The following is a 17,459-nucleotide window of genomic DNA, read 5'->3' on the forward strand; positions in this document are numbered from 1 at the left end:
GTTTACTCTCTCATCTTTTTTTTTTTCTTCAGTACCGGGGATTGAACTCAGGACTCTGCACTTGCCAGGCAAGTGCTTATTCTATTGAGCTATCTCCTTGGGCCTACTCTCTCACCTATTTCACAGTTCCCTTCATAAATCCTCTTTTCTTCTCTTCTCTTCTTCTCTCGTCTCATCTCTTCTCTTCTCTGTTCTCTCCTCTCCTCCTCTTCCTCTTCCTCTTCTTCTTTTTAATCTTTTCAAGCTTTATAACATGGGACACTTACGCAAAGATGGCTGCCTCAGAAACCATTTTAGAAAACACACCCTTAGGTTAGCATCTGGTAATGGGGTCTCTCTCAGCTCAGACTGCAGGTCTTCTAGTGGCATTAAACAAGACGCTAACAACCTATGGGCTGTGGTGCCAGGCACACTCACTAGGGGCCTCACGTACAATGGACTCCAAGAAGACACAGCAAAGAGGAACACACATTTATGCTCCTGAAAGGCTCAGCCCAACAGGATTGATGAAGAAGGCATCTCTGTTTTCTTAAGTTTCTTAAAAGATGAAGTTGAGCCCAGGAAGGTGAAGTCAATTTTGCTTCCACAAGAAGGGAGATGAGGCCAGAATGGCAGCAAGGAGGCCCCAGCCCGCAGCCCCTGGCCCAGCATAGCAATCCCTGCCCAGTGTCTCACTGTCATCCCCCTTCCTGCTCTGTCCCATTAGAAAAGCCACCACAAGCTGGGCTCTATACCTATCTCCAATTCAGCTTAAATTACCATCAATGGCATTTGCTAAAAACAAGTTGACCTGTGGGATTTCTCAACTAGTGTTTTTAAAAGGAATCTTTTTGTGCTAGGTGATAATGCCTGTACTTCCTTCACTCTGGGTGGCCAAGGCTGAGGATTGCAACTTTTAGCCCAGACCAATTTAGATACTCAATGACCTTGTTTCAAAATACAGTTTTAAGGAGAACAGAGGCTGCAGCTCAGTGCAAAGACCAGGATTATGCAAAGAAAAAGAAATCCTTTGTGTGTGTGAATGAGGAGAGATGGATACTGAAGCACAAGGAGGCTCGGGCTCCTTTGGGGCCAGGTTTGACTAAATCTTTTCCCCTTTCACCAAGTCTCATTCTTGATGCAAGAATGTAAACAGTAGGGGCACTCACACCTAGTTTTGCTGTGCTGATCAGGAGGTGAGCCCCAGGAGACACGGCTTCTTGGACTGTTACGCTCCCATTTGCCAAGTCCATTCTCAGGAGCTGAGCCGTAGGCGGCTTCTTTTTAGAAGTTAAAGTTCCTGCAAACCCTGGTGTTGGCTGAGCGCACACAACAACCCTGGCTCAGAAGCGATGGCCTGCTGTGCGGCCCTGATGCAGTGGGAGATACTGCATCGTAGTGAACAGTATTGTTTCCTCTTAGCGAGGCTAGAGCACAAGGCTGACTTTTGTACAGACGTCTGTGGCGATGGCTAATAAACTATTTGCTCATGGGGAAGACAGAGAGACAGCAAATGGAGGTTGTGCTTGACCTGTTTGAGATGTGTGATGATGTCACAGGAACTGGGTGCCTGTGAACACTGCGTCTTAGTCCTCCCTACTGCCTTCCTTTGCCCCTCCCCCCGTGTTCCCATCCTTAGAAGCTCTTCCCCTCTACCTCCCTGTTCCCATTGATCCATCCTTTATTGCTCTCTTTAACTTAGTTAGACTGTATGTTTCTTACTGATTGAGTGGAAGCCAATTCCTACTGGAGCAGGGACCCTGCAACACCACAGAAAATCAAGCTCTCAACATGCTGTAAGTCTTTCCCCAAATGAAGCTGTACCACTCATCAGGTAATCTTTGAGAGATATTGGGCATAGAACCTGACGTACACTCCTGCCGGGTGACTCCGAGTCCCGCTGACTGCAGCTTGTGAAGGGCAAGAGCGCGTGGAGTCACAGGGGGCTTGCGCTCACTGGGTGCCGAAGGCCTTCAGGCAAAATCTGTTGGTATTTCTGACATGTTTAGGTATCAAATTGAGATGGAATAACCATTTCTAATGAGACCCTTGAAAGCTTTGTAGTGTTCTTTTCCTGTGCATTGCAGATGTGTATACTTGTTTTATTACTGTCTAGTTATTTTGTACCTTTATTGCTTTCAGAAAAATGCAAGAGACTTTGGAAAGCCTCCCTTTGTTTGATCCCTCCACGTTATGCTTTGTTGTCCTGTGAGTGCCGTCCATATGTGCTACTTGGAAGATGGTCACCATTTCACTGTACAGCTAAAATCTTTCATACTCACCCACAACCTTTTCTGTTCTAATTCTTTATTCTCTCCTGTGGCTCAAAGTTTCTATCTGAACTCGTTTCCTTTTATCTAAAACCTTCCTTTTGTATTTCACACATAGTCTGTAGTGCGAATCTCTTGGTAATAAAATTTCTCAGATTTTGTTTGCACCTCAAAGCCTTCATTTGCCTTCCACTATTGAAGAATACTTTCACTAGCTGTGGAGGTCAAGGACAGAAGCCCCTACACACACACACACACACACACACACACACACACACACACACACATACACACATACACACACACACAGGTAGTGCTTTTAAAATATATTATTCTATTGTTCAATGTATTGTACAGTTTCTATTAAGAAGTCAGGCATGAATTCTATTGCTGCTCTTTTGAATATAATGTTTCTTTCTCTTGCCCATTTATGTTTTTTCCCCTTTTAAATTTGATGTTCAGACTCCAGCCAGTGTGCAGGCCTGGTGTGTGTGGGGCAGACCGGGGCCCTCTGGGTCCTCACTCAAGCCAACACCCAGGCACAGCGTGTGAGTGGGAATGCCCAGGGCCCTCCGGATCCCCACTCCAGCCAGAACTCAGGCCAGGCATGTACACGGAGTTCCTCCATCAGACAGGCCAAATATGGAGCCCTGTGTCAGAAATCCCTGCAGAGAGGGTAGAGGCAAGACCCACCCAGCTGATCCAGGAGCAGAATATATTGTCAGAGTGGCACAGAAGGTTTATTTCCAAGGGCTGCAGCAGGAAGAATTGGAGCACAGCCCAGAGAACCAAGCCACCCCCACCTGGATGAGTTTGAACTTGGTGCTAAGGTAATAACTCTACCAAAGCTCTACACCAAAAGTCAGAAGACAGTGCTATACAAAATGACAAAGAGAAGGAACAAAATGTGTTCTCAGGCTCCGAGCCCACCCAGAACAAATACAGGAGACAATAGTATAGAAGAAATTGGAAGTCACATACCTGAAATCTCTGAAAGAAGAGAGCTGGAAGTAAAGAAACAACTGCAGAAAGGCAAAGAGGAAATCAGATCAGTTATAATTTCTGAAGTAAAAGGAAATGATTACTATAATGAAAGAATTACTAAGTGTTTCTTTAAAAGACACTGATAAAAACTAGAGGAGAATAGAAAAATGATGGAATCCTCGAATGAACAATATAGGAAGAAATAGATCACATGAATCAGAGAGAAAGAGATTTAGAGAAACTTAAAATCTCAATCACAAGCTTGCAAAACCTTTTGAATGCAAGTGAAGATAAAGTTTTAGACCTCGAAGACACAATTGCAACTAGTGAAAAGATAGCAAAAGGTATCTTAAAAACAACTAGGATGCAGGAAAAAATAAGTCAACAACTGCAAGATGTTGCGAAGATAAACTATGTGAGACTAATAGGCATTGGTGAGAAAAAAGGAGTCAATACAAATGATATAAAAAGAATATGGGCAGAAGTAATAGCAGAAAACTTCCCAAATATGGGGCAACAATCTGACATTCAGTTAGCTGCAGTATGTAGAACTCCAAATAACACCAAGATGATTAAAACCACACATATAATTGTCAAGATCACAGAAATCCAGCACAAGACCAGCGTACTAAAAGCCGCTAGAGAAAAGAATCAAATCACATTTAAAGGAAAATCCATCAGAATAATGGCAAATTCCTCTTCACAAAACATCAAGTCAATAAGAGCATGGAACAAAGAAGTTCAAATTTTGCAAGAAAAGAAATTCCAGACCACACTGATATATCCTGCAAAACTCTCTTTTAAGTTTAATGGAGAAGTAAAATACTTCCACAACAGAGAACAATTACAGAATTTCATGACAACAAAGCCAAGCCTACACAGACTACTAAAAAATATTCTAGAGAGGGATCAAAATGACCACAACTCCTTGAATGAGAATAAAAAGAACCCATCAAATAGGGCAAACAATTAAACACAGGAGAAAAAGCGATATACAACAGCAGTCTTTCAATTATTCTTTTATATACAGCAGCAAAATATTTCCATCAGCACACTCTACAAATGGACTTCTCCTGCACCCTGTGGGTCATGATGCTGTCCGAGTCTATAGGGTGGATATCAGGGAAATAGCAGTAGCTCAGTCCCACAAGTGACACGTGGCCACCAGTAAGCCGCTGTCCATATCCATGACATACTGGAACATTGTGCAATATTTTATCCCCAAACTGTTAGACGTGATGGTCATATATTTGCCATTCCAATATTTTTGTTTTGTTTTATTTTTAGTAATTCTTTATTACCATGAAAAATTTTTCCTAGTTGATAACTTTGTCTATATTAATCTAATAAAATACTGTGTGTGTACTCTAAATTGATCACAGATTCGTACATATGATGCAATACATTTTGGCCTTTTAGTTGGACTTACTATTTCATTTTAATTTTTGAATATTATTTTGAAATATTTAATCTTGAATTAATATTTAATTAATTTTCTGAATGTTGTTTAAATTTAATTTTTTAATGTTTTTTACTGTTTCTTTGACTTACAATCTACTTATAAGACATGGTATGATAATTTCTTCTTGTAATAGAAATTTTAAGAAATGTATTTCCATTTTCTGTTGACTTTATATTAGTTCTTCCTTATCTTTTACACACACACACATACCAAAAAAAATATGTATATTACCTGACAGAAGATTGATGCTGTTTTGTGGAAATTTTCAATGACTTCTTAAACGGGTTCCTCTAATATAATTATATTTTTCATAGTCCTGCGTAACTACCACTTTGAGAGCTCTTTATTCTTTTCTCCAGGACCATACAGCAACTGCTCTTGCCTTCTGGATTATGGTCTTTGCTATTTTCTTTATGCTACACCTGGAGGAATTAGAATATCTTGAATTTGTATAACTGGAAAATATTTTACTTTTAGTTTTCAAAGTATTTGCTAAGTAAAATTCAATGAGGACAGATTTTTTTTTTTGTCCTTTGAGTAAATAAGTCTGGCTTCTTACCCACTTGCTCTTTTTTTTTTTTTTTTCTAATGTGGAATAAGATGCTATCTAATTTTGTTCTTCTGTAGCTAATATTTTTTCTATTTATATGCTTTAGTGATATTTGTCTTTACAATTAGTTTTGGACAATTTCATTTTTGTGCATCTTGGTATGATTTTAATCACATTTCTTGTGCAAAATGTTCATTTTTACTGGAAATATGGTACTATAATTTTAACTAAATTCATAAATTTCAAATCCTTAAATATTTATTGTCTATCTCCTTCTACTGTGGGAATTCTAATTATATGAATACAAGTTTCCTGATTTTGGCACAGAGTGAACCATTATATGACTGATCTGTAAACACTTTCCTCTTCATGTTTATTTTAGACAATTCTTATTGTTACATTCATTTAAGCTTGTAAATAATTTTTTACAACATGTGATCTACTATGTCTCCTGCATTCATTTCAGAAATACTTTTCTACAATTCACTAACTACATCTTATATCTTTCACTTTTCAGTATTTGTCTGTAATTTTTAATCTGCTACATAATTATCGATATTCAATAAAGTTCAAATGAGAAAAATAAATTTGATGTTCAGAAATTTAGCTATGAGGTATCTAAGGTACGTGTGTGTGTATGTGTGTGTGTGTGTGTGTGTGTGTGTGTGTTCCCTGTTTGCATTTCACTGAGCTGAAATATATAGGTTGGGATCTTTTTACGATTTGGCTATATTCTCAGTCATTCTCCCTCTCGCTCGCTCTCACTCTCGCTTTCTCTCTCCCTCTCTCACTCTCACTCTCTTGCTCTCATCCTCTCTGGCTTGCTCTCTCGCTCTCTCTCACTCTTTCTCGCTCTCTCTGTCTCTGTGTCTTGCTCTCTCACTCTCTCACTCACTCTCTGGCTACCTGAGGCAGAGCCTCACTATGCAGTTCAGGCTGGGCTTGAGCTCACTTTGTAGCCCAGGCTAGTATCGGATTCACAAGGATCCTTCTGTGGAGACTGCCAAGTGCTGGGGCTGTAGGTGAGCACCACTATTCCCAGGCTTTTCACTTGCAGTGTTGCTTCTTTCTTCATTGTTCATTGGGACATCAATTGTAAATCTTAGAATACTTACCTGCATATCACATGTCATTTGTACTCCATTCAGTTATGTGAAATTTACTTCTATTTTGGATGAATTTAGATGACTTTCTATTGATCTTTTGCTGAATTTATGAATTTTGTCCTCTCCTAAATCCAGATTCATTCTATATTCATTCAGTATATTTTTAGATTTTGTGTATTCTATTTTAAAATTTTATAAGGACAATTTTTATGGAAACTTACATATTTCATTTTGTTTTGATTATCTTTTTTCTATTTCAACAAATTTTAAGTGATTATTTAAAAGTTCAGACTTAATTTTCATATCTGAGTAAATTGTTAGTGAGTTACATTTATCCCTAGCTTTTTAGTTCTCAAATAACTAATTCTGTCTAAGAAATCATGCAGAAAAATATCTTCAAAGCCCTGGAAAGATAGCCCTCTCTTCTCTGCTCATGAAGATTACTGCTTCTTGCACAACCTTCATTCTCATAATGTAATAAACTAAGAAGAATCTTTGAAAGGAAAGTGTAATAAATGAGAAGTTTACCTAGTGCATTGCTCTCTTTTGAGCAATTGTGTTTTTTAGATTTATTTCTGCTTTGGGTCCTGTCCAGTGTTTTGAAATTCTTTAGCATATTCCAAGATGTTCCCATTGGTCCTAGGATCCATAACAGCTCATTATCAGGACTTATAAATTGAAGCACAAGGGTGTAAACTTATCCCCATTCTGACAAACACAAAAATCCAAAGTATGATGGCAACCTATGATACCATGCCAGCCAGGCCCCTGTCTAACAAAGTGGGAGAATGAAACCATTTACCACAAGGGACGGGCTAAGTGGTATGTTCAGTAGAAGTATAAGAAGAGGAGTCTCCCAGGAGTCAGAATAAGGCCTGCCACTGGCTCGCCACCTGAGCCCTTTGCCCAGTGTCTCTTAAGGATAAACAGAGTCCCAAGAGCACGGCGGAATTTCTCACTCACAAGCCGGACCATTTTGTATCTGTATGTATGAAATAGGATGCATATACAGCTGCTTTCTCTTAATTCAATGAGAAAAAAGATTTTTGCTAACAGTGTTTGGACAGGATATCATGTCTGCATCTTGTACAATGAATAACTACAATGAAGACACCAATATGCAATGTACTAATTATTGACACTGTCCTGCTAATCTGTTTTGAAGCTATCTCATTGTTGTTTGTTTCTCAACAAAATTAATAATAAAAAAAGATAAGCAGAGTGTGGGGATTAGACCAACACTCATCAGTCATCCATTACAAATGGTTTTAACAACTTGAAACACCCAAACACCCAAGGGAGACTCAGGCTTTGTAATTCAGAATTAGGGGTTGGAGAGATAGCTCAGTAGAGCAAGCACTTGCCTTGGAAGTGCAAGGTCCTGAGTTCAATCCCTGGTACCACAAAAACACAAACAAACAGAATGATAGAAAAACCAGTTACTCAGCCTTCTCAAGTTCCTTGAAACTGGATTAGGGCAGGGCTGTTGTATTGGTGCCTATTATTCTGCCTGTTTTCATCTTAACTCATCATCTTCCTGCGACCATCAGGTGCCATTTTAGGCTGTGTCTCTTGCCAGCAGCCATTTTATAAGCTAAGTAGCTAAATTGTCTCTGACACTAAATTCTCTTACTGAGATTACTGATACTTGCAAGAATTCAAGAATTTATGATGCTTAAAATAATCGGAGGATTCTCTTGGATGATTAGTGATTATTATAAATATAATTAAATAATATTCACTATCATATTTTTGATAGATAAATCATACTTCCTGAAATAGGTCAACATAGTTTCTGTAATTTAGTACGGAGCCAAATGTCATTATTTTCACACCAATTGATAGGAAGAATATCATTCAATTACCTTTGCATGGGAATGATCCCAACATATCCACTGTCTCAATATAGGTCTAAATTCAAACTTATTTCTTCATCATATAGCCCACCAGAGTGTTAAATCATGGATACACTCAGGAGAGCACTGTACTTAAACAATGATTGATAATGCCATAATTGATAACATCTTATTAATTAGTAGCAATATCTCATGTAATTGAACTGTTGTGTTAAGAATCATACCTGAGCAGGTTCAGAAAACACGGTCAGTCTCATGAACATGCAGATTGGAGTCTCCCACTGTGTGCTTATGTTGTGCTGTTGGTTGTGACTCTGACACCTGACCAAGACCTGCAACCGCACAAATGAGGAGGCAGACTCAGTATTCTATGTGATGAGGATCTTTTCTTCCACATCTGTAAAAACTAAAGGTACTTTTTTTGCCACTCAGTACTATGTTTTGGGAACCATGCTAAACTGTAGTGGTGAGAGGCATCACTCCTGGCTGGCTGCTTCCAGGATTCCTCTTCTTGTTCACTTTTCATGGAGCAACACTTGGTGTAAAGTAGTCAGGTGCATGAATTCCTGAGAGAGGTGAAGAAGTTTGATGGTGAGGGAGAAACCTGAAAAGGCATGGTGGAAATTCGGCAGAGATTCGGTAGAGATGAGCAGTCAGAACGCACGCTTGTGGGCGCAAAGCCTTGCTGTGCCGGGTGAATCTGCTTCAGCCAGAGCTGAGGCAGAAGACCCTCACCGGCTTCAGCTTTCTGAAGCTGCATTGCTGCTGTGTTGTGTGTGCTGCAGACTTAGGAAAGGTTCCCGGATCTTGGGTAAAGTCTACACAAGGCCCATCAGCAGGTATCCCTCCAAAGTAAGCTGATCCAGCAACTGAAGCTGTCAGACTCCTGACTTATCAGAAGCACAGTCCGCCTCTGTGACGTGGTAAAACGGTGAAATCCTCAAGAAGATGCAGCTTGGCACTTTGGGCCACGTTGAAGCCCAAATGGGGACCATTTCATTCCAGAGGGAGCAGTCATGATCCTCATGAGGCTTGGCACCTCGCTTACATATGCTGCTCTCTCCTTTCACAGCCTCTCCTCCAGCAGCACTAGGAGAGTGCCTGTAAGGCCTCCGACACGTTGGCATGAGGAGTAGCACACCCCGACCCACGGCCACGTGTCTGGTGAAGGAAGAACAGCAGCTGCTACAATACCACATCACACACTGAACTCACTCCTCCGCTGCGTCACATGTGACCAGCTTAACGGATTGTTGGAGTGGTGTTATGACTTGTGTCTATGTGTCCCTCCAAAGCCCCCTGCATCTTTCTGACAGGCTTCTAGTGTTTGTGATGAATCCACCATCCAAAGCTGGACTTGTGGGTGTGAGTGCTACACCTACCCTGGGGCAGATAGTCTGCACACAAATATAAGGAAGGGAGAGAGGCTGGCTAACTGCCTCAGCCCAGCTCCTCCCTTTGCTCTTTGCTGCTTTCCACTGCCATGAACAGCCGCCCTCTGCCATGTGCCGCTCTGCCTTGGAGCCAGCTGAGTAAGCGCTGAAATCTGCACAAACTGTGAGATAAATAAACCTGTCCTTCCTTCATTTTGTGCGTCAGGTATCTTGTATCCCAGTAATGAGAGAAAAGTAACAGAGACAAGTGGACTCTTAAAGTCTAAGTTTTAAGGATAGCAGCCCGCAGATTGGGTTTCTACCCTCCAGAAAGAGGAATCTATATGTACAACTAACAGCTAGACTGTGCTGTGGGGTCTCTAACAGCTATAACACACACGTCTGTGATCCAAGTAGAGCAACGACTGGGTGCTCACACCAGCACAGCTAGTGAACTTGCAGAGTTGGTGTCTGTTCATCTTCTTTTATATGCCTGGCATATGGGGGTATGTTTCTACCAAGAAATACAACAAAATTCCATTTTCAAAACTCATCACTTTGGACTTTTCGTGCCTTGTATTTTGGTTTTATATTTCATCAGAGCAAGAGTTACTGCTTACATAATAGGGGAGAGGATAGCCCATCTGTGAACTGAAGGAATTCCTAGGCAGGTCTGCTCAGTAATTTGTATCTACCGAAGCAAAGCAACCCTGTGCATGTAAAGTGAAGGCTCTTAAAAATGCAGGCTGAGTAACAGAGCCGAAGAGCTGGAGTCATTTACAGAAAAGCAGATTGGATGACGAACACGGTGCCCGCACCACACTGGAGGATGGACACAGCTGCAGCAGGCACCACTGATCCTCAATTATAAATTCTCCCTACCCAAAATTTCAGGAATTAGTGACGAACATAACATAGGCAAAAGCAGACCTCACCCATGTGAGAGAGGGGCTACAGCAAATGCTTTGCATGTCCCCTCCTTCCCTTTCAGCCAGCTCTGCCTTCCGATGTGGTGGTGGGGTGTCTCTATGGTGCTGACAACAAACCAGTGACGTGCATGCTGGGTGTCTTTCTCTGCTACTGGCTTTCAGAGCTCTCTCCCCAGTCACAGAATTCCAATCAGCCTAAGTAAAAAAATTGATGCAGCCAGGAGAGCTACAGCTCCCTGTGGCCCCTTCAATCAGCAGGGACAAGAGCAGAACACAATTCGTCCTGCTCCTCGGAGCTCCTGCAGCAAGAACCACAGTGGCATCCGTTTGTAGTGACTTGGTTTCCTTCTATTTCTGAAGCACGGTCCCTTCCCCTTCACTCTGCTGCCTTTGCGTGACTTCCTACCTGAAGTGTCAGCATGCGTGACTTGCTCAGCCTTCCCTTTCAGAGGAAACCAACCTAAGAAAACCCCAGGTATGTCGTGAATGCTTTTACTGAAATGTATGAACTCTCGGTAATTTAAATCTCAAACTTCCAGGTATACCGATTTGCAAAAATGGGGGTTGACGTGAAAATTGGACGCTTGTCTTCTCAGAGTGATTGGGAACAGTGCACAGTGTGACATCGCTGACAAAGGCGACTCTTTCTTTCCCTGGCACATCTGGCACCACTGGGCTGCAGACACTTGTGGCTTCTTGGGGTCCCGACACTCCCTGCAATGTTGCCCAGCCAACCCTGGCTCAGCGGATTGTCCCTACCGTGCTTGTCTCATGCCACGGACCCAGGACTTCCTGGAGGCTGCCTGTGGGCCTGTGGATCCGTGTTGCTAGCCAGGCTCTCGAGGAGCTCTGTGTGAGAAAGGCCAGGAGCTGTTTTTCCCCAACACATGGGCATCTTTTCTTGCATTACTCTTCTCTCTGCCGTACTGGCTGATGGACCGCGTGTCTTGCCCCACATGGCGGCATCATCTGTACTCCAACCCTCCCCTCATTGTACTGAGGAGCAGCAGGCCGCTTCTGCAAGGTTCATGGGCTTGCAGAGACCTAGGGCGGGAGCAGGCCGCATACTACTTTCTATCCTTCCTCTCAACTGACAAATACAAAATAGTGAGAAGTAGAGGCGAGAAAGATGCAGGTTCAGGAAATAAATATGTAAACATTGGTTGAAATTTGAAATAATGTATGTGAAAATACTGATTAATGTCCTATCTGCCGTACTTCTTTTTAACTTTCTGGAAAGCTTCGTTCCAGAGGACCTCAGTCCTTCTCGGCAGCTGCCTTCCTCACAGCAGCCAGTGCGCTGCTCAGCTCCTCGCACTTCCTCTTGGCACGGGTGTGCGTCCCCACCCTTTTCTTGGTGAACTTGAGGGTGCGCCCATGCGTGGAGACCTTGAGCGGCTCCATCGTGACTGCTTGTAGGGGGCGAAGCCGCACACCTCCCGGATCATGTCCCGCAGGAACCTGTGCTTGGTGAGGCGTCCTCAATGGCGGCTGTGCCTCGGTTTGCTCACATTCTTAGTCACCTTGTGGCTCTTGTTGAGGCTCGTGGCCATGGGACAGCGGAGGGCCAGGGCTACCACTCTTTAATGGTTGCTGTCTTATTTCCAATTTTTTTTTTCATAGAGTTCAATCCCTGAGAAAAGAGAAATAAAATTATCTGGTACGTTTCCAATCTTTCCAGTACGTATTCATTCATAGATTGGGTTCCCCTGGAAGTGTCCTTGGCCTGTGCTTATGCGCACAAGCCCTGTGCTCACACACGTGTATGCTCCTGAACCTAATTCTGACACTATTAAGAGAGACATGAGCATCACCATGTGCATGCAGTTCATTTAGGGGTGGTCCAGCCATCCCAAAGCAAGCTGCTAATTCAGGAAAGTAACGGGTCCAGGATACATTCCAGATTACCCAAAGACATTGATCTTCACTTGTCAAACTTCTTTTGGAGTTATGGAGACAAGCCACCTTTTTATTTCTGTATAGCACCTATTTTCTCTCTGCCCAAGTTTCTCTGCACCTGCCAAATTGATTTTGATTACAAGATGAATCCTGCAGGATGCCTGGAAAATAAGTTCAGACTCATACGGAATTCCAGGACACCTTGTGGGTACTGTTGTGAAACCGCAAAACAGTCTTTGATGATTTCCCTGATTGTTACCTTCATCAGTGTGTGCGTTTTAGTGGCTGAGCTGACCATTTACTTAACTGCTTTAGGGTACTGCAACATTATCTATAGGTAGTATTGTCCATGTGCTTTGAAGAGAAATTAACAATTCATATTTTAAAACTCAGGCCAGCGAGGTAGCTCAGCAGACTAAGCGCACGTTTAGCAAAGGGCAAGGACCATGGTTCGATCCCCAGTACCTCATCCAGTACCTCACGCTGCACTGGCCCGCCCTCGGTCATGCTAAGCAGATGACTGAGTCCAGGCGTGGTGGCTCACGCCTGTAATCCCAGCACTGGAGAGGCTGAAAGCAGGAGAATCACGATGAGTCAGAGCTGCTTACTGAGACCTTGTGCCAAATGCATAAAAATAAAAAATGAAATAGTATAAAAATCTTAAAACTTTTCTGAGGAGAAAATGCCTGCAGAAGAGGACATTTCCCAGCTCTGCTACTCCTGCCGTACTTGGGAAAGGTAAGCATGCGTGCAGAGACAAATGAAAAGAAACAAAACTCGATAAATGTCAGCACACAGATACTTTACTCCACACAGCTCCTTAACAGCCAGAAATGCAAAAGTCTGAGGACGACCTGGGAAATGAAGAATAAACGTATAATACTTTGAAACAGGACTGCGCCTTCAGAGCCACAAGTAAATCCCTGTGTGACACAACGGTGATGCGACAGATTTAACAATTAACACCTGCTCCAGCCCTGCTCCACCCGGCGGCTGTGCACAGCCTGCGCTGCACCTCTGGTTTTTTCTTTCCAAAGAAGGCAGTTTGCAGCCTGGAAGGAGAAATGACTTCCATTTGAATTGCAAATTTCTACTGCAGCCATTTGTTTCCCCCTAATATTTTCTGGGTGACTCAGAATTTGGACTGTTTAAGCATTTCCTGTTGAAATACATCACCCTTAGTCGTAAGCACTTTGAAACACAGGAAGAAGTGCTTCATAAGCCCTACCCGGTAGGCACGGGAACCAAATGTGAAAAAAGCTAGAAAATTCTGAGCTGACTTCATTACTGAATACACTTTTGCCAGGATCTGCTTAATGCTCACTTTCTTCTTAATATCTGTTTATTTACATGCAAAATAAATCTAACAAGTTGCCCCCCTTTTTAACTGCTGAGCTGGCATCTTTGAAATGTGTATCTGGTGCCCGCTATGAACCTAGCATTTGCGGGAGTCAGTTTTTTAAAAGGTCCTCTGTTGTGGTGCTAAACGGAAGCAGCTATAGGATGCAATCAATTATTTGGGATGTATGCAGTTGAGAGTTCAGCTACCACTGAGAACAATGTCTTTGTTGGTCTGAAAGAATAAACAGGAATAAGATGGGAAATGCTGACCGTGCGATTAGTGGTTGATGAAGGAAACTAACACACTGACTTCCCCTCCTTCATCAGCATTCTGAAGTCCTCCAGAAAATGCCAGACTTTCTTCACCTGTTACAAGAAGCTTCCTTCCACCTGTGCTGGAAAAAGTAGCACTGGGAGTGAAGAGCAAAGTGCTTTTTAATTACATAGGAAGGAAAGAAAGCTCCCCAGTATATACTAGGTGAGCACCTTGTCATTCTGCAGTCCTGCTCAGAGAAATAGCCCGCTCTCCCATTGCTTTCAGCAGAATGCATTGTTTGGATCCCATGAGACTTCATTGACAACCTGTCAAAGTAAATCTCCATCTACATACAGCCAGCTGGGGCCATCTATTTAGTCAGGTAGTATGATATCCAAAGCAAAACCCAACTGTGTGAGTAGTGTTACCCACCCCCTCTTTGGTCAATAAAAGGAGAGAAAGTTCTCTTTGTTTGGCAGTTGGTCATGGAGGGGAAACAATTCATCAATGTTTTGTGAAATGACCTAAATTCAAGACCTGCTTCCCAGGCATTGATGATATTTCCAGTTCTGATAGCAATATTTTTCATGCACAGACTTCCTCTCATCTGGACATCTCAAAATACTTCACAGATATTTGCTAATTCTAGCAGCTTCCTAGTCAGGTGCAGGAAGGCACCTTTTATAAAACTGTTTCTTCAGGGAAGACACAATGGGCCTGCACCTGATAAGGAGAGTCTTTGTGCAACACTGGAATCAATCTCTGGATGCAGAAATTTTTCTGCAGTTATTTTTGGATCAACATTTCAGCTACTTGATTCAAGTCACTGAAGACAGAGTAACAAACAGCCATCGAAATTTATGTGAGAGTTTATTGTAGAAAAGTCCCAAAGTTTTGGCAGTACAGCCAGAAGCAAAATCAGAACCCTTGGGAAACATTACAGTGCTTTTGGAGAAGCAATTACTGTCAAAATTTCTTAAAATAAAATATAGAATTAAAAATAAATTTCAGACCACTGTAACATGAAAGAGCTTGCAATTAGGGTTTCTAAGTAGACTTTAAAAAAATAAAATGGAAGCTGAAAGAAAAACAAACACGTAAAACAAAGAAAAAAAATGACCATTTTTTTCAGTAAGAGAAAATAAGGAGTTATTTATAACCGTGTGATAGAATCTTCAAAATGAACTTTTTTGGGGGATCAAACTCAGCAAGTGTCAAGCTCAGCACCTTGCACTTGCCAGGCAGGCACGTGTGCCCTGAGACATCTCGCAACCCTTGAACTATCTTGATTTTATAACACCAAAAATATCCATGTCTAATAGGTGGAGTAATCACCCGTTTCACAAGAGACAACAGTGGACATGGAGACATCAGTCTATTACATGAAGATATCAAAGCCTCCAAAGTAGGCTTAGGGTTTCAGGCAATAAAACCTGAGGTTTGACGGAAGAGGTAAAGATAAGAAAAGAAGAGAAAAGGAAGTGCATAATTTTGAAGTTAAACTTATCAGATACAAAAGTTATATTTTGTGTCATATATGTCTTGCTTTATCTTGGTCCTAACCAACCCGCAGAAAAGTATAAAAATAAGGTATAAAAAGTAAAGCCATATTAATATGCTGAGCTGTAAAAGGCTTAAGTCAACGACTTCTGACAATGCCAGTCCTATGGAAAACCAACTACCATTATGGACTACTGGACTATCTTGGAGTATTTTGCTGAATTCATGCGCCAACAATATTTAAATGGCAATGGAACACCCATCTCTGACAAAACTAAACAAAAAGAAGAGATATAAATGAAGGACCACTTTGTACTAAATGTATATATATATATATATATATATATATATATATGTATATGCAAAATGATTAGCATCAATATACAGCTATTTTCTCTTAGTTCAATGAGAAGAAAGTTTTGAACTAATAATGTTTAGACAAGATATCATGTCTGCATCTTGTACTATGAATAACTAATATGAATACAACAATATGCAATGTATTATTTATTGTAACTGCCCTACTAATCTGTTTTGAAACTGTCTCATTGCTATTTCTTTCTTAATAAAATTAATATAGAAAAATAAATTTAATTTTGTAAGAAAAAACTGAAGCTTCAGGACACATAATTTATGCAGACCATTTTCCCTTCCACAAACCTCACAAAAATAGTGATAATGATAATTTCCAAAGGTACTGAACCAGTGAGCCTGGGCTCATGCCTTCGCTTACGGCAAGTATCCTTTCCGCCAACAGCACGGGTTTTGTGCCTGGCAAGGCTGATGCCCTGCAGCCTGGCTCCCACCTTGCGAGGAACAGGACCCTCTCTTCCTTGAGCCTGGGTTCGAGTCCTTAATGGAAGAACTCAGCCAGGCACTGGGGAGATAGCTCAGCAGTCTAAGCGCCTGCCTGGCAATTGCAAGGACCCGAGTTTGATCCAGGTTCCACATGGCATGCTGGCCCTGGAAACTGGGAATGCAGTACTGGCCACCACAACTGGGCATGATAGTGCACACTTGTAATCCCAGCCCTGGGGAGGCTGAGACAGTAGGATCACTAAGAGTCTGAGCTGAGTAGCCAGACCCTGTACCAAATAAACAATCTCACTCAAGACATAGGCTGTCCAGAACGTAGGTGGATTCCCTTGTAAAGTCCATAGAAAGTTACCTCTTCAAGGAGAGAAGGCTGTGGGCAGCGTCAGGAAGGCATTTGTGCCAAGGGGGAGTTTGGAGACATTGGATGTGGACACACTGTGGCAATGTTGGTGCTTATCAACTGCCTACTTAGAAGTTACTTAGCATTTCAAAGCGCCCACCTGGGCTTTGCGATGGTCGGTGTTTCCTGGGGCTTTAGTTACATAAGAAACTTAGATTAAATTCTTAAAGCCGAGGCCCAGCCCAAAGCAGTTTTTATGCCATGTACAGGTACCAAACGCTCACAATGAATGCAAACATCGTATCCTAAAAACATGAGCTACGAATATCAACAAGATTGGGAATGGAGTTAAGGGATTTAGAAGGAGGGGGTAAGGGAAGGGAGCTGGAAAAGCAAGCTGCTAGGCGCACGCCCCCTTCGCCAAGATGAGCATGCGCTTCACGTGATGCACATGTGTACTATGAGATTCGACACTAAAATTAAGCAAAGAACACTTGATCCCATCAGGTCTCCCTCTCCGTGGTCCAGAGCACGGCATGCCTTGTGCTCCAGTGAGCCCGCGGAGGGCCGGCGTCGGGAGGGTGCGCACAGGGCACGGCCTTAGGTACAGCTGCGCTGTGTGGGATCGCTTGGGATGGAGACCCGGCAGATTACAAATGCACTGCACATCCATGGATTTGTTTCCTTATTTGGCTGGCAGAACACGCTGCTTTGGCCGCCTGCCGCATGGCCTCTAGTGCGGGCCACCTGCCCACCAGAGCACTGTGCTGCCCACCTGCCCACCAGAGCACTGTGCTG

General features: G+C 42.3%; 1 long non-coding RNA gene across 1 annotated transcript in view; it reads right to left on the reverse strand.

The window, feature by feature from the left end:
• Positions 1-6,152: 6,152 nt before the first annotated feature.
• The window catches only part of LOC111816839, a 21,807-nt gene continuing 10,500 nt past the window's right edge, over positions 6,153-17,459 (reverse strand). Inside the window, exon 3 of the long non-coding RNA XR_002821166.1 lies at positions 6,153-6,236. This is a non-coding gene — a long non-coding RNA (uncharacterized LOC111816839). The remainder of the gene's footprint in view (positions 6,237-17,459) is intronic.

The sequence above is a fragment of the Octodon degus genome, unplaced genomic scaffold (genome assembly GCF_000260255.1).
Source record: "Octodon degus isolate 3935 unplaced genomic scaffold, OctDeg1.0 scaffold00042, whole genome shotgun sequence".
Lineage (NCBI taxonomy): Eukaryota > Metazoa > Chordata > Mammalia > Rodentia > Octodontidae > Octodon > Octodon degus.